Here is a 24467-nt window from a genome sequence, read left to right as displayed (position 1 = left end):
TCAGCCCCCAAGGCAGTCAGTGAAGGGAGGCATTGCCTATAGATTATATGAGAATAGTGATAAAGCTGACTGAGAATTGGTCTGTGTTTTACTATCACCATGCACTGCCCACTCTAAGCAATGACAAAAATTAAGCGAGCACTCCTCGTAGGATGGATCATTCCCACCACAGACTTATCCTCAGTAACCACTGCCTAAGAAAACTTTCAACTTCACTCAGCAGTTTGGAACTGTGACACAGGGCACCCTAATTCTAGTCCTAGTTCTGACCCTGCTTTACTATGAAACATTAAGTGAGTCATTCAACCTTTACGTAGCTCGGTTTCCTCATGGGAAAGTTAGGGTCACCCTGTACACCACGTTGCCAAGAAGCTAGAGATTTAGAACTGAAGCTTGCCTTTGGGAAGTGGAAAGGGCTATAGGACTATGTTGAGATGTTTTCAAGGTCAACAAAAGTAACTGCTGTCACCAATGAAATCATCCACCCAAACCCAGCGATTTTGCCATGCTACATAATACCAAGTAAATCAGCATGGAAGCTGGCTCTTTCAAAGCCTATCTTGTGAGAAATAGCACTATCCCCAGGCCTTTGAGAAGCATCAAGATGGAAAGTTTATTCCCCCTGCAAACTCCTGGATCCCTGAACCACATAAGGCAGTTTGCGTGGGCCATTTGCTCAAGGCAGAGGGAGGGCTCCAGTGGATTTCGACCTCTCATGATGCTGCAGGAAATCCTTCAATAGATCAGTAAACTAAAAACAAAACTAATCCTGGAAGGGCACCTGGGTGGCTCAGTTGCTTAAGTGTCCAACTCTGGGTTTCAGCTCAGGTCATGATCTTGGGGTTGTGAGATGGAGCCCTGTGTGGGGTTCCATGCTCAATGGGGAGTCTGCTGAAGATTCTCTCTCTCCCTGGGCACCTGGATGATGTAGTTGGTTAAACCTCTGACTCTTGGTTTCAGCTCAGGTCATGATCTCAGGGACCTGGGATCAAGCCCTGCATCAGGCTCCATGCTCAGCAGGGAGTCTGCTTGAGATTCTCTCTCCCTCTCCCCCTTCTGCTCTTGCTATCTCGCTATCTCTCTAAAATAAATAATTCTTTAAAAAAAATTCTCTCCCTCTGCCCTGCCCTCCCTCTCTTAAAAAAAAAAATTAAAAAAACAAAACCTAATCCTGGAGTCTAATTAAAATGAGAGCTACTCTGCTGAATTTCCACCATGTACTGAGAATTAAACCTGTCTCTTTTAGATTTATTAGTTCATCTTAATTTCCATACAACTCTGTACAGTAGAGGTTATAATCCATACTCAAAAGAGGAGGGGACCTGTGTTCAGAAAGGGACCCAGCAGACACAGCAAGAGGACAGAAAGGCAGGATTGGCACTACCTAAGTCTGCATGAATGCCACGTCCAGCCTCCTTCCACCGAACACCCTGCACGCTGGAAGCCATGTCACCCACATAATATAATCACTGAGAACATCTGCAAGATGCAGGGCTTGGTTCGAATCCCATCTCCTCCAAGAAGCCTTCCCCACCTGCCTCAGCCCTCAGAACTTTTCCCTTCTCTTACGGACGTTACCTAACTTTGACCCCATTCCTTTGACACTAAAATATACTGCCCACTGTTCTGGTTATCTCCCCACATTAGTCTGACTTGTTTCCCAATTATGTTGCAAGTTCCTTGAAGGTACGGATGGTTATTTTGCTGGGTCTTAGCGTGGTGTGCAGAGCTAAGAAGGTGACCATCAATTATCCTGTTGGTTTTTATTTGGTACACGTTGAGTGCCAAGCACTGTGCTGGGTGCTGAGAACAGAAAGCTAAATGAAGAAGCTTTCGTCTTCATGTTGCTTTGGAGCATTGAGGGCAGAGATAGAGAAGTGAAAATACTGATAAAACAATGTACATGTGCTGTGATAAATTGAACCATAGGGCACATGCGTGGCTCTATGTGACAGCCCTGGGCGTCCTCTGTAACGTGTCCGCATGATAATATTAGCGCTTTAGTGCTTCAGTGGCTGTCCAAACACTGGTGGATGGATAGAAAGTGATATCTGTGTCAAGAGAAGAGCCACTAGAAGCAGACTACACCTGAGTCAAATCTTAGAAGTATTTACACACCAATGAGGGGCACAGAAAAGAATCTGGAGGACTTTCTGAAAGACATGACTTCTACGGCCTTGCTTTCTAAAAGAACCCTCCTGTGGGGTCTTAAGAGGATCCTCCTTTAAAAGCAGAGCTGTTTTAACAAGGTGAAAGGTTCAGGGAGCTCTTTCTAGGTATTGCTCGAAGGTTCGAGATAGCATGAATTTGCAGGAAACTACTAGGAAACCATGTCTGCAGGAGGCCCAGCAGAGGCTGAGGTTGGAAAGGAAAGCCCTATCCAGAAGGATGAGGCACTGGGACTTTACCCGGAAGGTGACAAGGAGCTTCTGGTCATCACGATTAGGAGGAAGCAGAGGCGGATTGGGTCAGCACAGCCCTGGGGCCCCAACGCAAGCTGCTTGTGGAGAACATGCCTAGAGGCCAAGGCTGCACCAGATTTTATTCTAGGTGCTTAATTGAGATGAATTCCCATTAATCCTCACAGCAACCCTACAAAGTAGGTGCTAGTAACATCCCTGATCCTGTTTTACTAATAACAAATTGAGGCACAGAGGGGTTCAGTCACTTGCCCAAGACCCCACATATTGACTGGTAGCCCCAGGATCCAAACCTATGTAGGCTGCCTGGAGTCCAGGCTTTTCTCCAGTGGCGAAAACAACTGAGGAAAGTTGGAGGCGTCAGCATGATGGTCCTTGCAGTGCTCTTAAAGCCGGAACTCAAGCTTGAACTACAGCTCAGTAAATAGGGGAAGACTGATTGATTGGTACCATTCAATCACGTAGCCAATGTATACAGAGCCCCTGAGATTGGCCCAGTGTACTAGGCATCGCAGGGGCTGGAAAGATGTAGTAGGTTTAGACTTTCTGTCTTCATTCCTAAATTAAGCACCCACAGAGAGCCACCCCCTTTCTTGGCCATACCCAGTGATGAAAACAATAATAAATGTATTTAGTACTAAGTGCTTTGTACGATTTATTTCATTTAAATCTTACAACAATCCTTTAAAGGAAGTAGTGTTTTTGTTCCATCTTACATAAGAAAAGACTGGGGCTTAGAGAATTTGAAACATTGCCCAAACCCAGGAGATGAAAATGTGGAGGAGACATGACCTAGTCTCAAGGGGTCTGAGTCTGGAGCCCCAGGCTCTAGGGGGTGATTTTACACCATGAGGGAGGACATGGGGGAGGGAGGGTTTCAGAAGGAGCCCCTGTCACATGTCGTGAGGATTGCAGCCGTTTTACAACTTTGAGTTCACAGTTCTAGAATAAGAAACATCTGTCTCCCTCTACCACTTTCTAGTACTTTCCCTGGCCTAAGGCCATGCAATTATCTTTCTCAAAGAGCAGGTCAGGTTGATATTTAAGCATATTTTCCTATCACTGAAAATTCAGAGAAAGTCTTAAGACTGTGTAAATAAAACACTTTGCAGTATTAGTGTCAATAAGAGCAGTGACTATTCTTCCTTTCTTGCAGACTTGCAGCGCTGAGCCTGTGCTGGGCTACAGAGGACAGCCTCGCCGCTCCAGTGAGCTAGGCATCATCCTCAGCTTACAAGACAGGAGGCCAAACTCGGGTGTGGAGGAGCTGGCCCAAGGTCGACAGAAGCGGCTTCTCTTGGCAAGGCCACACCTCCACCAGACCACGCTGCGGCCCACTCGCCCGGAGTCAGATGCGTTCTTCCTGGCCTCCAGCTCTGCGCTCAGCACGCCACCCTCAGAGGCCCCCGTTCTAAGAGCTGCCCTTAGCGTTTGGGGTTCCTGCCTGCTCTGGGCTCCGCACACACTCCTCACCTGTGTTATCTCCCTCAGTCCCTTGGTCCAGCCACAGCCTCCCAGGACCCCACTGGCCAGGCCGGCCCCTGGCCTTCCAAGTAGGCAAGGGATGGAACCAGTGTTTGAAAACCTTCTGGCCTAAGTTGAAAACCTGGATCTTTTCACCTCTCCACACAATCTTGGCACCCAACCGACACGCGACAACAAAAAACCCAGGTAATTCTTGTGGGACAAGGGAATATGGTGTGAGTTTCTGTCTGTCTGTCTGTCCCTATGTGTCTGCGTGTGTGTATCTGTGTGTGTTAAAAGAAAGCACCGAAGTGCTATATGATATCTTCCTATGTCCTTGAGCTAGTAAAGAGAAATAAAAGTAGCAATTTCCTACACAGTTAGGGAGAGAGCACCTGTGTTGTCAAGCGTGTGAGAGTTTTAGCAAAGCCAGGGCGAGGTACTTGGGAGGATTACTTTGATGTCGCTGCCATTACGTTCACTACCAACCAGGGAAGTAATAAACATTTTTGGCTCTCCTGATTTGAGTTTGAGGTTCATTGTAAAGCCGGAAAATAATATTTTTGGCCTTAATCCTCTTAAAAATAAATTGTAAAGCATCACACAATGAATGAATAGATGATTTTCACCGGCTGAATATTTGACCAGGACAAAAGAGCAGGTTAAAAAAAAAAAAAAACAGGCATAAAATAATTTGGCTTATTTCATGAGAAATAAGAGACAGAAGATAGACATGCTGAACTACAGAAATCCTTGAGAACAGAAAGACGAAACCCTCGTGTACTTCTTAAGCCATTCCTGAGGAGGATTCCCCGACCCCAAATTAGGTTTATCTCCACCCCGTTGGTGTGCCGTATCATGAGGAAGGACAGCATCATCCCTCCCAAGCATTTGTAAGGTTTCCTTTCTCCTCCAGCACTTGGACAACCTGAGCTCAAGATCCTAACTCATCAACCCACTCCGTAGCCAAGCACTGTGTGAATTTTCTTTGCAAAATGAATGTAGATGGAAACCAAGCTAGTGTGTTCTTCCCTCAGAAAGAATCCATTCCCGAGTAGCCATTTCCCTGTGGGGTCTCTACATCTCTTTCTCTTTTGAAAACTATAACTAAATATGTTCATTTGGGGAAAAAGAAAATCCAGCCACCCTGTCTGCACAAAATGGGCACTTAGGTAGAAGACAGGAGGGTTGGAGAGAGGGGGTTGCAACATGTGGGTGAAGAATCATCAGCACAGAGGGAAAGGGTAGTAAACAGAGGAAGTGAAGCTATTCTCCCTTGAGAGCAGTGGGCAGAATGCTTTGGCTAATCTTAGCACAAGGGAACATGAGCGGTTCCTCTGGGTTCAAAAATCTCATCAACATTTAGCCCCAGAGAGCTGGGGTTTTCCTCACAGACCAGGGAGGGGAAGCAGCTTCGAGCACTTCTCCACTGATTCTTTAGCAACTGGCTTGCAAGATTCGAAAAAACAAAAAACAAAACAAAACAACAACAACAAAAAAACCTCATGTGTTACATTTACACCTACTCCCCTTTTAAGTTGGATTCTTTATTACTACTGGTATTTGGGGTGGCGTTTTAATACCCATGTCAAAAAAGTTGAAAGCACTTTGCACTGAGGTTGTTCTCTAAGGATTCACCTCTGTTCTTACCAGCCTAAAGAGCAAAAATGTGTGAAATTACTTCTTTAGTCCTCTCCAATGCCGGAAATTCAGATGCTGGAAATGCTGGTATTAAAATGAATACGAAAAATGTTTTTAGGAGGGTATCTGCATAATGACCCGGCTTATTTTCAGGAACATTGGCCTTTGGGCCATTTTTATTTCGGATTTCCTAATTTTCAAGTTGATTGGCACCTAGAAAGTGGATAGGAGGCAAAGAAACAAAGTTGGGAAATATTTCTCATAAATAAGAGGGTCAAAGGGTATTGTTCTGAAGAATTCATACAGATAAGAACAACACAGGCTTGCCACTGGGGAAATGAGCAAGGGAATGAATAAACAGTTCCCAGAAGAAGAAGTACAAGGGGCTAGTAAAACTCAGAAGAAAAGATCACCTCTATGGTGATCAAAGACATGGAAATGGAAAACGAGGAAAGGCTGTTTTTCACCTCCCAAATTGGCAAAGTTGGCAAAAGGGTAAGGAAGCGGTTTTGCCCACACACTGCCAGTGGAAGGGCAAACTGGCTCACTTGTTTTCATATTTTAAAATATCCGGAGTGCATGTTAGATGTAAGAGTACCTTTGGCACATGAACTTCATCCTATAGAACTAAACAGAGTTGCAGTCAAATATTTACAAACAAGAATATTTATCACAATATTATGATAGTGAAAAATTAGAAACAGCTATGATATCTAACAACAAAGGGGGGGTACAGAAATTATGTCCTCTCCATATGATGGAATACTAGGTAGTTGACAAAAATCGTATTTGCGAGGAACACATAAGAGAGGAAATACAATCTAACCGGAGAGTTTTTAAGCAGGATATAAAATTTTGATCCAATTACATTTTTTTCACAGAAAAAAATGACTAAAGGTTTCCAAGTGGTTGTTTCTGGTGATAGGAATTGAGGGTAATTTTTCTCCATTCATTTTCCTTTCTTCTCAAGGGGTAGTCTCGTGTCATGGTTTGAAGCGAAGATTGCCAGCCAACGTTCCTAGGTTCAAATCTTGACCCTTCTTTATGCAATCATAAGCAGGTAACTGAATCTCTCCATGTCTGTTTCTGTGTTTGTAATCTGGGGATAATGAGAGTACCCACTTCACAGGATTGTTGTGAAGATTCATACATGTAGAGAGATGGCATGATACCTGGCCTTGGAAAGAGTGAGCATTCAATCGTTGGTAGCTGCTATTATTCTTTATAGTTGTCAGTATTTTCTAAATTTAAGAAGCTATTAATTTAAAAATTGAAATTTTCAAAGCAGTGACCAGGCAAGGATGGCCTGAGTAGGTCCACGTGTGAAGGAAAACGACTCGGGAACCACGTTGACATCAAGTTGAAATCAAAGCATCTGGGTAGTATATTTATTTAAAAATGAAGAAAAGACAAAGAAGGAAAGAAGGATGGAAGGAAAGAAAGAAGGAAAGAAGGCAGGAAGGTGGGAGGGAAGGAGGGAGGGAGGGAGGGAGGGAATGGAGGGGAAGCACTCTTGTAAAGACAACAGGACATCGACAAGTAGGAAACCCTAACGGTTGCTGAGTCCTTGTTGGAGCTCCCAAGTTCACCTAGGGAAAGAGGAACAATTATTTTCAAAAGAAAGATTCCCAGGCCCCTCTCCTGGAGATTCTGATTTGATAAGTCTAGGCCGGGGCCAGGTAATCTCTTTTTTTAATAAGCAGGGAAGTTGGAAACTTCTGATTTGGACTGATAAAAGACCTCCAGGGGTCCAAGAGCTACCGAGTCTGGCACCAGGAAGCCAAGAGCGGGTCCAGCGTAGGTCTCTTTGTCTAGGTTGTTAAGTAGACGTGAAGCACAGGCCCCAGGGAGCAGGACTGGATGACCCCTAGGCCCTCATGGCTCCTTGACTTTTTCATGCCATTAAAACCTCCTGATAACGTCTCTGCTTGACATTTAAGGTTATCCATGTTCTGGCCCATCCTGACCCTCTGAATTTTATGTCCCATCCCCCCCCCACCCCACTCCTGGTCCCCAAGTACATTCTCTACCCCACTCCCAGATGGCTCTACACTGTCCCTAGACCACAGTTTCTTTTTAATGAATGACTCTCTTTGTTGTCCAGACCGGGATGGGGTGGGGGGAGGCCAAGCCTCGAGGCTTTAAAGAACAGCTGTATCTCAGGGCTGAGCCTGTGTCATCCACAGACTCAAATGGTGGGCTCATGGTCCCAGCTGTTGCTGGCTTTAGGGAGCCCCACAGCTGCTACCAGGAGATGGACTCAGAGAGAGCAGGGAAATAGAATCCTGTGAAAATAATTGTGCTTATGTGTACGTGCATGATAGTCTCCCTTCTCGCGGCTCAAAACGTCCTAAAGGAGCAATGTCATGATTCCTTATAGGAAGACTGGGTTTGGCGAGTACAGGTGAGAAAGCCAGCAGAGAGGAGGTAAGTGTCTTAAACTAGCCTTTCCTGGACATTCTTGCAAATGGAAAGCAGAGTGTTTGAGGGCTGCACAAGCTTTTTAATTATCAGCATTTGTGATAAGCCCTGCAGAAAAATGCTCTTGGCAGAGCTGGGGGGCCCTAAGAGTGTCTAAGGAACAGACAATGGGATTGGGGATAAATGTCTTGCTCCCCTCCCCTTCCATGCCTTCCCCACAATACCAGCTGTCACCATCTTCTGGATCTTAGCATCTTTTTTGATGCTGAAGGAATTGTGCCTGTAGATGAGCCCTTACGCTGTGTTCTCTTTTGATACCCTTATTACCCATCTTACTTGTCTCTTTCCTATTCCTTCCCCACATTCCCCTTTCCTCCCAGTCTGGACTTGCCCTTCTCACTCTCCTGGGAAGACAGGCGGCTCTTCCCATTGCTCTTCGTTGGCTAGTGTCGGTTTTTTGCCTGCGGTGAGTGGTGCCACCCCACTGCCTATCCAAAACCCATGTGTTCTTTCTGGTCTCCTCGGACTACCAGCCAACACCTTGGTGGCCTCTGTTGCACGTAGAGCGGGTGCTATGCCAGCCAACCACAGGGAGTAGTGAACAGATCTGTGGCCCCCAGATGCATTTTTCTTCTTTTCTTCTTCTTTTCTTTTCTGGCTCCAGCGCCCTACATCCCTCTCTGATCTGTAGCACTCCTTCTCTAAGTGGGAGCCCCAAACCACCTCACTCAAAATCTATGCGGGTGGGACCCAACAATTTGTTTTTATAACAATTCTTCAGATGAATCATCTTAAGAAGGCTGGATTTGGGAACAATTGGTGTAGCACTTGGCAATCCCCAAGGTTACTTACCTGGCACCTGATCCAGTACATGAAGTCCCACAGTGTTTCCCTTGTTGACGTTTGTCGGTCTCGTTTGTCCCACCGTCTCTCATTTCTGCCAGAGTGCAGCACTGGGCGCTCTCTTTGAGCTGTGTGCAATCACTCAGTGCCATTCTTACTGGGCTGGAAGAGCAGCTACCTCCTTCAAAGGGTCACCCAGCTAGCTTTGTTCTCACAAACTCGCTTCCAGATGGCTTAATGCATTCAACTTGCAACACTCATTTCCCGAGTACTCTCTCTACGATGTACTAGAAACCTCACTACATTTTGGAGACAAGGGCCCTGTACCAGGGTGCTCACTTTCTAGAACACACGTCCACAGTGCGATAGAGGTCAGGAATAGGCTTCAGGGTGTCAAATACAGCACACAACAATGATCGTGTATGTGTCCGTGTGTACTAACTGGTAAGGAGATCTATAGATTTCATAAAGTGTTAAAAGTTTTGCATAACACAAAAAGGCCTAAGAGCTACCTGATGGATGGATAACAATAATGAGTACTTTCTAAGTAGAGAAAATGTCATCACTGGCAAGCCAGCAAAATGATGCCAAGTTGGGATTTTTAGTAACCTTGTCATCAGCAGGTCCATTATTTACTCCAAAATGGGTGATATCAAGATGCAGAAAAGTTTCCTTTGGTGTCAAGTTCAAAGGGGTCCCTCGAGGCACAACTAAATGCCACAGTCTCTCCTCCTGATAGTTATGTGTGGGTATATCGCATTTCTGAGGAAAATGAGGTTAGCATGGATGATGGTCAAGAAACATGTTTTGGCAGAAATAGGTTGCAAGTTATACCTTAAAAGCAGTTTGGGGTTGGGCCCGGGCATGCTGGCTAAGATCTGAAGCTGTTGGATGAGCATCATCTCCTACCCCTGCTGTTCTGAACACTGGGACCTCCTGCTACGTGGTTGTTGGGGAATCATTCAGAAAAGAGCTTTCTTAGGAGCAGCCCAATCCGTACCAGAATCTATCCCTGGGGGCTCGGGAGGGGAGATTTCTGCTTCTGGACAGGAATTTACCTCTCTCATGAGGTTGGGTTTTATCTGAAAAGAGCAGAAAGGATGCCTCAGACTCCCAATCTGCCCCCCAGCTCAGCACAATCCGGAGTCTTTGACAAGGAACTACAGTGGGGGAAGGGAAGAGGCATTCCCTCTACGGACTGGAGGTGGGATGCGGAGCGGAGGTGGGGAAGCTGCGGCTTGAGCTTTGAACGTGATCTCTCAACCTCAACAGGAAGACTCAGCACCAAGCAACAACTTTCTTATGGCTCCCAGTTTGGCACTTCTAAGGCCCCCTCTCTGGGGGTGGGAGATGGATTTTCCAAGGAGGACGGGAACTTGCAGAACCTTCTGACCTGTCACAGACAGCCTCAGAATGTTTGGGGAGAGCCCGCCGACCTTGTTTTTCAGGGTCAAAATCCTACCTGGGTTGTTGGTGAATGCCAGATGATTTTAGGTTACAGGCTTGACCTCAAAATGACTGCATGCATCACTTCGTTCTGCCGTTGACTCTTTGCTCTTCAGGAACAAATTTCCTAGGCCGGTCACCTCGACGGGGGTCTTACTCGTGCTCTTCTTCACTGCCCCCTCCCCCCCTGCCCCGCCCCGCCCCGCCCCGCCGCCCCACCGCCCACTGTCAGAAAGGAAAGGTCTGTGTTACCTGCAGTGCCTGAGCTCAGATCCTGGCCCCGCCAGGGACTAGTTAAGAACCTTAAGTCAATTAGTTCTCTAAGCCAGGACTCATCTGTAACATGAGGGTAATAATTAATTCTACCTCACTGGGTTGTAGGAAAGATTAAATCCGACAAAGCACCTAGCACATAGAGGTGTTAATTAATTTGTTTCTCTCGACTTTTACTTTTTTTTTTTTTGAGTATAGTTGACACACAGTGTTACATTAGTTTCAGGTGTACAACTCAGTGGTTTGACAAGTTTATACATTACGCTATGTTCGCCATAAGCATAGTTCCCATCTGTCCACTTGTAATAGAACAAATATGTGATATTCTAATCAATCTGGTGCCAGCTACTCTGCACAAGCCATTCTCTGAACCCCCGGGTCCCAGCTGGTGTGTAGGATCCCCTCCAGCTGCAAAAAATGTACGGGCCTGAGATTCTGTGTTTGTCTCCAACAGGCTTCTTGGGGCCAGAGAGAGAAGCTGTGGTCGGCAAATCTGACGGGGCTGCAGACGACAGGGCCAACCCGAGGCTTGCAGCTGTTGCGTGGCCAGGATCTGTGCGAAAGAGGAGTCGAAGCAAAGGGACAACTCCAAGCCCGAGAAGGGCCGCAAAGGAAAAGGCAGCTGCCGGTTTGTCCCAAGTAAATCAAATGGTGACATTTATTGGGCTATTTCCAGAGTAACACCAGCAAAACTGGAATGCAGAATAATCTTTTCTGAGAAGGATCTTAGCTAAGCAGCCTGCGAGAACCAGCCTTGTCTCCTGGAATCCGCCTGGCTTAATGAAAAGGTCATAGGTTGGGACAAACAGACCTGGGTTTTCATTCTGTCTCTACCACTTCTCAGTGACTCGAGGCAGCTTGTTGAACGTCTCCGAGCCTCATGTTCCTCCTCCCTTAACAACAACAACACAAGGTAAATAAATCATAAATGAAGCTTGCAGGGGGATGGTGGGGGTTAGGAATTAAGAAAAGTACTTGATAGACAGGTGCTACTCAAAAAGTAGGAAGTATATGACCATGAACACACCACACCAGTGCACCAGGGTCCCCTGGACCTGGGACCATCATTTCTTAGATTTGTACCTGGTACAATGCAGAGGATCGGGTGGGGGAGGAAGAGGCAGGCAAGGTTGGGTGGGGGGGGGGCGGGGTAGAGGAGAGAAAGGAGATCAAAAGGCCTATAAATATCTGTCAAACTTTAAAATGCAAATCCCTTGCCTGTGGCCCTGTTGGGACCAAATCTTCCATTATCACCTTTCTGGGAAGAGCTCCAGGGGGAAAAAAGGTTAAGTGTCGTCTTCCCTTTCATGGAGGGATTTGGTTTGGTTTGGTGTGATTTTGTGGCCAAGTCTGGATATGGGATAAATGTTTTCATTCAACCCAGACCTGGAAGCCTGAGCAGCAAGTTAAGACACAATTGCATAGGGGGTTCTTTGTGGATAGACCATGAATTCCTCAAGAAAACTGTCACCCTTACTGTAGCCCCTGCAACTTACATGATACTTGGCATAGAGTAACTGCTTGTTGGATGGATGGATGGATGGATGGATGGATGGATGGATGGATGGATGGATGTTTATTCTGAGCATGGAAAGTCATCTTCGCTAGTTGATGACCTAGTTCTCAAGGATCCCCTTGCTCTACCCTTCACTGGGAGCCATGATTGGAGGTGGGGGAATCCCGCCACAGGGGAACCGCGGCCCTCTGATAAACTCTTGCATGGTCTCTCTCGCAGCCAGGGTTCTGTGCCGCCCCACACCTGCGTGTATATGATACTCCAGAGCAGCTTGGCCCTACCACTTACCCCAAAGAGGTGACCTCATCCTATGAGCCCACACTGTGGGTAACTGATTTTTGAAGAAAGCATAGAATTCCAGGTGAATTCCACAAAAAGGAACTTCAAGGGCAAGAGAGCCAATAATTACCTAACACTCCACTGTGTGTCAGGTCCACCTCCCGCTCAGCCCCCAACCACAAGTCGGAAGCACGGAGCGTTACTTCCTTTCCTCCTTTCCTTTTTTCCCTTGCTGGCCTTGTTTTCTTGTTAAATTGTACTTGTATGTAATGGGTGAGTGGTTTTTTTTTTTTGTTTTTTTGTTTTTTTTTCCAAAAAGGCTCTAACAAATGTCCCCAGTCTGGGATGACCTAAAACACATGTCATTGTTTAGACTCTATCCTGGATAAACTCACCAATGTTAGTCTTATCCAAGGACCCAATAGTCTTCTTCTCCCCTTCTCTAAATTGCATCATGCAAGCCTCCTACCATGCACTCACCTCTAGAAAGCCTCTGAGGACAGCCCAGATCCTCACTGACCACTCACTTCTGCATTCTGATGCCCTCAGACACCATTCCCTTCACCCAGAACTCGGTGGTATTATTTGATATCTCAAGAGCACATGAGTTTGATATTACAACTAAATTAGAAACATCTCGAAGGGAGGGACCAGATATTATTCCTGTGTTCTCTGCAACATGCCTAGCCTAGTACTAAGTCCGTCTTAAGAATTCAATTAAAAATGGTAGCATGTTGGTGGTCAAAGCATGGGCTTTGGCTTCAGGCGGATTTGGATTCAGAGGTTAACTTCATCCATTCATTCATTCAACAAGGGTGTATTAGATGTGTGCTACATGTTAGGCACTATTGAAGGCTCTGGGAATATAACAAAGAACAAAATGAAGTTCCTTCTCTTGTGTTGCTATTCTAGTGGTAAGAGCCAAATGAACAACAACAACAACAAAATCTAGCGACTTGTGAAGAAAATAAGGTAGAGTAGGAGGCAAGTATGAAGGAGAGTGTGTCCAAGCAGTGGAGGCAGCTACTTAGATAGGGTGCTCACAAAAATACTAGCTGAAGGGTGATAAGGAGCTTACTTACCCAGAGATCTGTGAGAAGTCCAGGTGGAGGGAACAGCAAGTTCAAGAGCCAGAGTTTGACATGTTTAAGGAAATGAAAGAAAGCCAGCACCACTGGAGCGGGGTGAGCAATGAGGGGGAAGAGGTTGGAGATAAAGTTAGGGAGATAGGCAGGGGTCAGCCATGGTGGACCTTATAGGCTCGTCAGGGACTTTGGAATTTATGCAGAGCATGACGGGAAGTTTTTACATGGGTGTGGGTTGGGGGGCTGTTAGGACGTGATTTGCAATTTCAATAGATTTATCTGGCTCACGTGTGTGCTGTGAAGGACTCGAGTGCATTGAAGTAAGGAGATCAGATTTGAAAGTGCTTTTGGTGGTTCATGCAAGGGCTGCCGGTACCCGCCCTTTGGAGGTACAACACAACTGGGAGGAGATGTATGTCCTGTGCGACCGCAGATGTGTTGCTTTACTTCCTTCGGTTGCTTTTCAAGATTAGTAAAACGTGTATTTATCTGATTAGGACAAGGCCTGGCCCATTGTAGGCACTGCGCAAAAGGTTAAAGTCAGAAGTGCTTGCTAAAAAGGAGATGCTCTTAACTGGCACTCCACAGTGAACTTGCCGATGACCCGTCTTGAGGACCTTTGGCCCTGGTGCTTAGAGCTTTGAAGGAAGGGCACGAAAGCCCTGGGAGATTCAGTGTCCTGCAGTCCCTCACATCCTACTCCGTCTCCACACACCCAAATCCCCCAATCTCCCCAAGGCTTGACTTTGATAGTTATTTCTTAATTCTCAAAATTAAAATAACTTTCGGGGTTGCTTCTTGAATATCCACAATACTGCTTTTCTGGGACTCTGAACTACTCTGATTTAGTTGCCCGTTTTCTATAAATCAAATCAGTACGGGTCATTGCATCTCACTGATGGATGGTTTCTTGAAAAGTGCCACAGCCTTAGATGATTGCGGAGTAGCTAGAAGCCTAATTCTTACCAAAGAATCTTTGGAGATAGACTAGCTCTGGGCTCCAATCCTGCTTCTGCTGCCTACTAGATGCTGACCTCGGATATGTTCTTCAGCTTCTCTTAGCTTCATGTATAAGTAGGGGATAAAAGTGCCTGCCTTTCGGAGTGTTTGTGGGACATATATGAGGAATTTGAAGACTTAGTAAAGTGGATGGACATAATAGTAAACACGCAATCTCTGTCATTTCTCTTCTACCAAGATTCACTAATGTTTTGCACAAGAGACTTTTTTTTTTTTAAGATTTTATTTATTTGAGAGAGAGAGAGGGAGCATGAGCAGGGAGGAGGGACTGAGGGAGAGGGAGAAGCAGACTCCTCACTGAGCAGGGAGCCCAACACAGAGCTCCATCCCAGGACCCCAAGATCACGACCTGAGCTAAAGGCTAACGCTTAAACAACTGAGCCACCCAGGCACTCCTTGCATAAGAGACTTTTGAAACTGAAAGAAAAAAAAAAAAAAAAGCTTTTGTAACTGTGTGAACCTACTCAAACTCTTTAGTGCCCAGTATACTCTGTCTATCTTGTCTTCCTACATAAACTAGAGATAATTACCATTTCAAAAAATCATACAGGTTATAATGGAACACATTTTAAAGACATCACTTGTGGTCCATCAATGGATTTTGTATGCCAAAATCAGTAATGCGAACTTTGTACATTAATATATGTCTTTGAAGAGGCCATTCATCCCCAATATGTAAATGAGTGTGAAGAAAGGAGGAAGTATCATTCTCTCACCATGAGAAGGAGAAACAAGCAAGCAGCTAGTCTCTTCGGAACTAGCACAATTACTCAGACCACTGCCTCCGAGGCTAAAGAGGGTCCTTTGGTCTGTTTCACAGGATGTAGACCTGGTTGTACCGAGTCCTTTGACACCTCCCATAGAACTATCCCAGCTGTGAAGTCGTGAGGGCTTCACAGGGCCTGGACCGGAGACGCCTGTGTTTGGACAACCTGTAAAATAAGTCTTCTGGGATCTGGCGTCTGCAGAGAGAGAGCTCTCTCAGTTTAGTAGAGATGTAAATGATTTTAGCAATAATGATCACATTGGAGCAGTTACTGCAACTGGGATTACCTGAAAACAAAACAAAACAAAAAGGGAAAGGGTGTGAAGTCCACCTTCCCATGGACGTTGAATAAATCACTCATTCTCATTTCCAGATTCAAAGGGGAGAGAGCCCTTCCCAACTTCACTCATAGCTGTTGAGCGGTGGATGAAGAGATCGAAGTCATGATGAGGCAAACACTATAGAATTCTTTCACTAGGGCTCTGATCAAAGAATTCTAACTACACAGGCAGTTTTTGCCATTTGGGGAGGTCGACATTTACCTTTTCAGGGCTTGGCACAGAATAATGCTGAGGAAGCTCAGATACTTAATCTCTATCAAAGAAGTTCTGCTTTGGTGCTTACAAGAACTCTCCCGAACATTAGCAAAATATTCAAAGTCAGGCTGCTCACATAAGGGTCAGCCTACTTTGCTGATGACCCTCCCCTCTGCTGCCAAACAGGCAATTTATTGAATTTCTCTGGCCTGGAGATAAAGAAGCCAGCCATTCTGACCCTCATCAGGAAGGATTGCACTTTTTTGGACTCTTACTGGGGCTGACTCTGCAGCGTGTCAGTTTAAAGGCAATGTGGCAAGTCCTTGTAAGAGACTGATGCAAGCTGTTAGCTGAGCCTGATAAAAGCTTTTCCTGGCAAAGAAGGTGATAAACATTGGTGGGTTAATCTGCAGATGAAAGGAGGTTGCCTTCAGTGATATTATTTATACTGTTTTACCCCAAGTGCTACCAGCGCAATAGAATCAGTCAGCTGTTGGTTCAGCCTCTCCGCCTTCAGAAGGCAAGGCATCTCACCATGGCATCTTAAAATGATGAAGGGGCGCCAGGGATCAAGTTGATGAAGGGAAGCATCCAAACAAATTTGATCTTTCTCCATGGAGAATGGAAGAACTAAGACCCTGAATTCACCACCAGGCAATCCACACCCATTCCCTGAAGCTTCGTGTACCAGCTCCTCTGCCAGGTGCTACAGATCCAGAAGGACAAGATGCTCGTGGCTGGTGCCAGAGACAAAAATGCAAATGAACCAACACAAAATTATATACAGGTAATAATTTAGAAGTCTGTTGGAAATAGGAGGGAGCCATAGAAGCTATATAAACCTTTCTAGAGAAGAACATATTCACAGTGAGTCTTGATGGGTAAATGAGAGTTGATGAAGCAGAGTCAAACTTGGCACAAGTTCCAAGGAATACAAAAATAAATAAGATTTGATCCCTGAAAGAGTTCTCAGTCTTATCTTAGAAAAAGATAGATACAGGGGCGCCTGGGTGGCTCAGTCGTTAAGCGTCTGCCTTCGGCTCAGGTCGTGATCCCAGGGTCCTGGGATCGAGCCCCGCATCGGGCTCCATGCTCCGCGGGAAGCCTGCTTCTCCCTCTCCATTCCCCCTGCTTGTGTTCCCTGTCTCCCTGTCTATCTCTCTCTAATAAATAAATAAAATCTTTTTAAAAATTTTAAAAAAAAACGAGGTCAAGGGGCGCCTGGGTGGCTCAGTCGTTAAGCGTCTGCCTTCGGCTCAGGTCGTGATCCCAGGGTCCTGGGATCGAGCCCCGCATCGGGCTCCCTGCTCCGCGGGAAGCCTGCTTCTCCCTCTCCCGCTCCCGCCGCTTGTGTTCCCTCTCTCGCTGTGTCTCTCACTGTCAAAAAATAAATAAAATCTTAAAAAAATGAAAAAGAAAAGGATAGATACAGTTATAAAGAAGAATATGTTGCCTCCTGCCTAGAAGGCACCCAACTAATATTTGTTGAATGAATGAATGAAATGTGATAAATACTCTCATGGAGGAAACCCCAGTTTCTCTGGGAGCACAAATAGAGCAACGGATTCTGTCTGGAATTAGAAGTTATGACATTTGAATTGGTCCCTGATAGATGAAGAGGAGTTGTCTAGCTAATAAGGAAGGAGCAGGGACTTGGGGCAGTGAGCCACTCATGAGCAAAGACATAAACATCTGTTCAAGGAATAACAAGTGGTCTTAGATGGCTAGAGCCAAGGTTCATGGCTGGGAATGTCTAAGCTGAAGCTGGAGAGATGGGTTGGGGCCAGATTGCCCCAGCCTTGTGAGTCATGCTGGAGTTCTGAGACCATATTTTGCAAGGACCGTGCAGCCATGCTTGGCACAGTGAGGACGGGGGGAGGATCATTCACACACTACTGTGCTAAGCACCGTTCCAGGATCTGTGAACAGAAAGGACTCGGCCCCTGCCCTCATCAAGTTTGTGTTCTGGTTTGGAAAAGACACAATGAAACATAATGTCAGGTACTGCTGAGTATAAAGGGGAGTGATTTTAGATGAGGTCAGGAAAAGCTGTCGGAGCTGACCTTTGAGTAAAGAACTGAATGAAGTAGGGAAACATAGGGCATTTCCTTCACTAAGGAATTGGGAGACCTGAGTTCTAGTCCCAGCTGAAGCTTTTTCCAGCTGGCGGGTTTGGGAAAATTATTTTAAACTCCATAGACTTCCAGCCCGCTGTTAGATACAGAAAGGCATAGGAGGCCTTCACAAAGTAGGTCCTCAGTAAATATGTTAAGTGGCTGATCAATATTAATTACCAATTATATCTGAACAAACACATTATTCTTTTTCCAATATTATAAACTTAGCTCAAAGGCCATACCTTTTAGGATCCCTTTTTTGATGATGCTAACCTGGAGATAGAGCTTCCTTTTTCTGAAAACACCTCTCCCACCCTCACACTGCTCCCTAGTAGAATGTTATGGTGTTCACATTTTTTTTTTTTACCCAAAGAGCAGTGTTGGGCTACATTCAGCTTAAATCCAAATCTGAAAGTTTGTTCTCCTTCCAAATGACGGTAGCTGACACAGACACCATTAATGGAGTGCCTATAATATGTCGATGGTGGCAGTCACTTTACCTTTATTAAACCAACTTTATAGAATACCATTTACCACTGTGTCTCCAGGACCCAGCATAGTGCTTATCACATAATAGATGTAACATAAATATTTGAATCAATGAGTCTCAAAAAAGTCAGGAAATGTTCCCGAGTTCACATAGAAAATCTGCAATAGAAAAGAATTTGAAAATAGGCATGTCCAAGAACATGACCCATGTTACCCACACACACAATAAGTAGAGTCCTCCTTATTATGAAATCTGGAAGGAAACCCCAAACCTTAAGACTGATCACACAAAGCCCAGAGTAGTTAGGACAGAACAGGTCCTTTGTTTGAAGCCAACAGGGAGAAACAAATTCTGGGATTCTGGTAGCTTAGAGGCAGATCTTTGAAAGACTATTTTGGAGTAAAGCAAGGCCTCAATGAAGTGACGAGCAAGTACATAAGTGGCAACTTTATGATAAAAGTCTGTATTACAAGTGACATCATAGACCAAATCAGCAAGGAACAGAAACAACATAGGAGGCTTTAAAAAAAAAAAAAAGGTATAATCTGGACAATGAAAGAAGAGAAATCCTTCAGGAGGAGAAACTGAAAATTGACATTACAGTTCATCTATTCATGCCTATATTCAATATGGGGCAAAATGAACCCAGATCGGTCACTCCCAGCTCATTTTGTTTCCATCTCATAAAATCCCAAGTTAAATGCCCGGAGTGAACAAATCAAGATAAGCAGATCCCTGGAGAAATGTGGTTTTGTTTCTGAGGAATGTTTTAATAAGGATTGCTTTTGCTTCTAAATTTTCAAAATACTGCAATATAGCCCTTACAGAGTTGTTGAGAGGATTAAAAAGCTTGTGAAAAGCCTAGTTTGCACATTGAAGGCACTCAAGAAATGTTCCTTTTCCCTCTTGCCCAGCAATTTTAAATTCAGCGTCTTCCTCCTCCTCTGCGACCAGGTTGGGTGCACCTTTGGTACTTTGTGTGAATGGATGAGCTCACATATTACATGTGGCTTATGTGGTCAGAATCCTTTAGCATCCTGGTCAGGTCCTTTGCTACATTTTGTCCTATTTATTTCGCCCTTTGCCCTCAGATACCTTAGCTCGCTTTCTGCTCCAGATTCCTTATCACCTCTTCTCCATCCTTGGCCATTTCTTTGCCTGCATAGTGATTTGTTCCCTGGAGACCGGAGTTCTGAGTAAGACTCCACAGTTGAAATGGATTGTTCACTATTCCATAAGCATGACAAATCTCATCCTTTACTCCGTGTCATTACTTCAAGCTATTCCCTCATCCACTGAAATGTCCTCTGTTCACAATGCTGCTCCAATCCTGCCACTCAAATTTCTGCCTATACTTCAAAGCCCAGTCAACTCTCATCTTTGCTAAAAAAAAAAAAAATCCTCCCTCCTCTGAAGGACTCATGTAGTATCAATTGCCCGTTCCCTTCGTTTAACAATTCTGTGCTAGCCAATATAATTTATTCCTGTATGTAAATATGCCACATTTCCCTACCTTGCTCTAGATTGTCAATTCCTTGAGTAAAAGTTGGGTTTTATACCACTTTGTATTTCCTGGCAGTCCTTGGCATTTGATGTGTATAATACTTATTCAGTTGACCATCAATAAATATCTCTGACGTTAATCAATGTGCACTATCCAAATGACTTCACTTGGAACCAGGAACCAGTTACAACAAGGCTTGGAACTACATCAAAGGTTAAATGTGTCAGGCACCTCAGAGCCTCTACCATCTTATTACCATACTCTTATCCCCAGGGATGTCAAGAATGGGTTAAATAAGCAGACCTATAGATTAGGAGGCAAGTTTTAGCTAAAGATCTGTATCTGAGTCAGAAGCACATACATAGTGGAAAATATCTAGACTGTATAGAGAGTAAGAGAAGAGAGAGAACTGGGATACCAGTATTTAAGAAGAATGAATATTTAAGCCTATGAGTTTAAAAATTGTAGCCAAGGGGCGCCTGGGTAGCTCAGTCGTTAAGCGTCTGCCTTTGGCTCTGGTCATGATCCCAGGGCCCTGGGATGGAGCCCCAAGCCCAGTGAATCCAACTGGGCCTCTTGCTCAGCGGGGACCCTGCTTCTCCCTCTGCCTACCGTTCCCCGTTTGTGCTCTCTCTGACAAATAAATAAAATCTTAAAAATAAATAAGAAATACAAAAATAAAATTATAGCCAAGGAGGGACTACATAAACCAAAAGGCAGCGTTGATATGGCAAACAAGAGAATAGGAACTTCAAGAAAGAGGGAAGTTCAATAGTCTCAAATTCTGCAGAAAGGTAAATTTAAGACTATAGTTATTAGCTTTAGTAACATGGAAGCCAAATTGGTGATTTTAACAGGAAAATATAAGCAATGAACAAAGATAAACTACCTGATTTCAAGATTTACTCTAAAGCTACAGTAAACGAGACAATGTGATATTGGAATGATAGATCAGTAGAAAGAAGAGAGCTGAGCAATAGACCTACACTTACAAGGTCGATTGACTTTCAACAAGGGAGCCAGGGGAATTCAATGAGGGAAAAGATATATTTTTGTAACAAATTGTGGTGGCACAACTGGTTATCTGTATGGGAAAAATGTTCCTCAATCATTACCTCATATCATATGCAAAAATTAACTTGAAATGAATCACAGACCAAAATATAAGAGGTAAAAAACGTTAAACTTGTAGAAGAAAACAGGAAAATTAGTTGGGACACTGGGCTAGACAAAGATATCTTAAATAGGCCACTGGAAACAGAAATTAATAAAATAAACATCAAAATTTAAAACATTTTACTCTTTGAAACACATAGTTAAAATGAAAAGATAAGCCAGATTCAGACAAAAGATTTGCAAAACACATCAAACAAGGGGCTTATAGCCGGAAAAAATAAAGAACACTTATGATTTAATAACAAGAAGACAAACAACCCAATTAAAAATTGGCCAGAAAAAACTGGAATTTCACAAAAGAAGATAGATGAATGGCCAATATGTACGTAAGATTCGTCATGTCACCAGTTTTCAGGAAAATGCAAACAAAGCCACAAGGAGATATCACTATGCACCTACTAGAATGGCTAAAATGAAAAAGATTGACAATATTAAGTTTTGGTGATGATGTAGAGTGATTGGAACCCCCACATAATGCTGGTGAGAACACAAAATGATTCTGTGCACTTGGAAAAGAGTGTGGCAGTGTGTTAAAAAATTAAACAAATGCTGACTGTATGAACCAGCAACTTCACCCCTAGATGTTTATCCAAGTATTCGTGGTTATATTTTCATAATAACAAAATGTAAAAACAATCTTTTATTTCATCAACTGATGAAGAAAGAATTGCAGTATATTAATACTATGTCATGCTATTCTGCAATGAAAAGGAACAGAGTATTAATATACACAACATAGGTCCTAAAAACATGTGGCAGGTAGAAAGTCATATACAAAGACTCCATACTGAATGATCCCATTTATAGAAATTCTAGAAAAGGCAAAACATCGGGAAAAAAGCGTATCAGTTGTTGTCTGGGATCAAGGTAATCTGAGAGGGTTAATTGTAAAGGAACATAAGGAAACTTGAGGGTGATGAGACTTTTCTTTATCTTGATTATGGTAGAAGTTATACAACTGTATACAATTACGGGAATTCATCAAACTTTACACTTACAATGAGTGGATTTTATCATATGTAAACTACTTCAATAAAGAAAAAAAGTCAGGTTAAAAAGGAATTGAGTCCTTAGCTGTATTTCTGAGGACATAATCAGGATAATTAGCACAGGGTGTGGGATCAGGTGAGCAATCCAAAATAAAACCAATTACTCCAGAGTAAAATTTCACCCTTATCTCCTTCAATATGTAGTACCGGGTTGTGCAACTATAAACTCAGAACTTAGAGTTGTACACACAACTGTGCAGTGAGGTCCAAATAAGGTCAAAATGTGGTTCCTTGAAAAATATTAAAAATGTACATTGTATGGGGGTGCCTGGGTGGCTCAGTTGGTTAAGCAACTGCCTTCGGCTCAGGTCATGATCCTGGAGTCCCGGGATCGAGTCCCGCATCGGGCTCCCTGCTGAGCAGGGAGTCTGCTTCTCCCTCTCACCCTCCCCCCTCTCATGTACTCTATCTCATTCTCTCTCTCAAATAAATAAACTATTTAAAAAAATGTACATTGTATGGGCATATGGGGCACCTGGCTGGCTCAGTCAGAGGGGCATGTGACTCTTGATCTTGGGGTTGTGAGTTCAAGCCCCTGGGGTGTGGAGATTAAATAAATAAAACTTCAAGGAAAATGTACACTGTAGGAGCATTTAAAATTGAGACTACTGAACTATGTGGGTTCTAGCTCAAACTTGAAACTGTGGTTATTTTACTAAAGAAGTGCCATCGGGTTTTTCTAATGTCAGGTCTTCAAAGCAAATGTATTCTTTTCATATGTACAGTTAATTCACACATCATTTATAATTATTCTAAGCTATTAAAGGACATTTGGGGGACTCTTAAGAGGAAGCTTATACCAGAATCAAATGTGTTTAAGAGACACTCATATGATTTAGTTCACATATTTCACATTCCGTAGTTTAGATGGCATTCGAGAATTGAAAATGCTTCAACAGTCAAAATCAAACATGACATTCACATCCATTACATAGCGCAGGGGGTCTGTGCAAAGACACACATGCAGTGACACTGGAGTTATTAAAGAGTAAAACAGACCATATTTATTGATATGGAGTAATTTCTTAGATACATTAATATATTGGTACAGAACACCTCTGGAAGGATCTACAAGAAATTAGACACTGTGCTTGCCTCTAGATGCAAGAATTATGGTCTGGTTATTAGAACAGAAAGGAGATTGACTTTTTCGTTCTCTATTTTTTTGTACCAGTTCACCTTTTTTACTAACCACATGAAAATCCCACCTTAAAAAATAAATAACACTTACTTAAGAACAGCCACTGATTTAAACATAGATATATATATCTGTTATCTATATCTTTATCATCTATATCTATATATCAGTTCAATTAGGATAGATGGGATCCTTGAGAGGAGAGGACTGATTGCATTTATTTAGGATTCCCCTTGCCTAAGAATTCATGTGTAGTAAGTGCTCTACAAACATGACATTTTTCTAAGTTAAACTTGATTCACAGCATTTTAGCTTTTAGTGAAATGTTGAAAAACCAAAATTATAACTTCAGAAAAAGCACAAAAATTCGAAAGTATTCCAAATTTGAATTTAATTTTAAAACATGGCATAATATAATAAATACTAGATTAACAAACCAAAGTTTCATATCCAATCTTGGGAAAAATCTCTTCACTACTCTGGACTTGTTTTCTATAAAACAATAAAATAATAATGGCAGTGCATACGTGGGAGGAGGTTGGTGTATAAATATTTTAGATATTAAGGAGTTTGGACGGGTGAAATTCTCTACAACTTCTTTTTGGTTTTAAAAGTTTTATTGTGATATAATTCACATACCATAGAACTTATCTATTTAAATCGCACAATTCAATGGTTTTAGTAAATTGGAGTTTTGCAACTATCATCACAACCAACTTGAGAACATTTTCCTTATCCACCCACTCCTCCCCAAAAAACATCCCATTAGCAGTTATTTTCCCTTCTCCCTCCTTAACCTCCCCTCCTCTGCCCCAACTCCCATAGTCCTTGGTAACAATGAGTCTAGTTTCTGCTTCTATATAGATTTATTTGGAACTTTTTACATAAATTCAATCATATATGTAATCTTTTCCAACCGGCCTCTCACTTAGCATGCTTTCAAGCTTCATCATATTGTAACAGGGATCAGTAGTGCCTTTTCTTTTTATTGCCAATATTCCATTGATTGATATACCACATTTTGCTTATTCATTCATCAGTTGATAGACATTTGGATTGTTTCCACTTTTGAGCTATGGATATTTGTGTAATTAAAAGTTTTTGGGTGGATATATATCTTCATTTCTCTTGGGTGTATTTCTGGCAGTGGATCTGCTGGATCATATGGTAACTATGTTTAACCATTTGAGGAATCACCTGACTTTTTCCAAAATGGCTGCCTCATTTTACATTCCTACCAGTAGGTCGTTTCTGGTAGGAATGTAAATTTCTCCACACCCTCA

General features: G+C 43.4%; 1 protein-coding gene across 1 annotated transcript in view; it reads left to right on the top strand.

Annotated features, from left to right (window-relative positions):
* The first annotated feature begins 10982 nt into the window (after positions 1-10982).
* SMC6 (structural maintenance of chromosomes 6) overlaps positions 10983-24467 on the top strand; it is a 118653-nt gene continuing 105168 nt past the window's right edge. Inside the window, exon 1 of the mRNA XM_027622757.2 lies at positions 10983-11421. The gene's annotated coding sequence lies outside the window, so the exon portion shown is untranslated. The remainder of the gene's footprint in view (positions 11422-24467) is intronic.

The sequence above is a fragment of the Zalophus californianus genome, chromosome 8, assembly GCF_009762305.2.
Source record: "Zalophus californianus isolate mZalCal1 chromosome 8, mZalCal1.pri.v2, whole genome shotgun sequence".
Classification (NCBI taxonomy): Eukaryota; Metazoa; Chordata; class Mammalia; order Carnivora; family Otariidae; genus Zalophus; species Zalophus californianus.
Note: the sequence above shows the minus strand (reverse complement) of the source record. Positions and strands in the feature narration are given on the sequence as shown.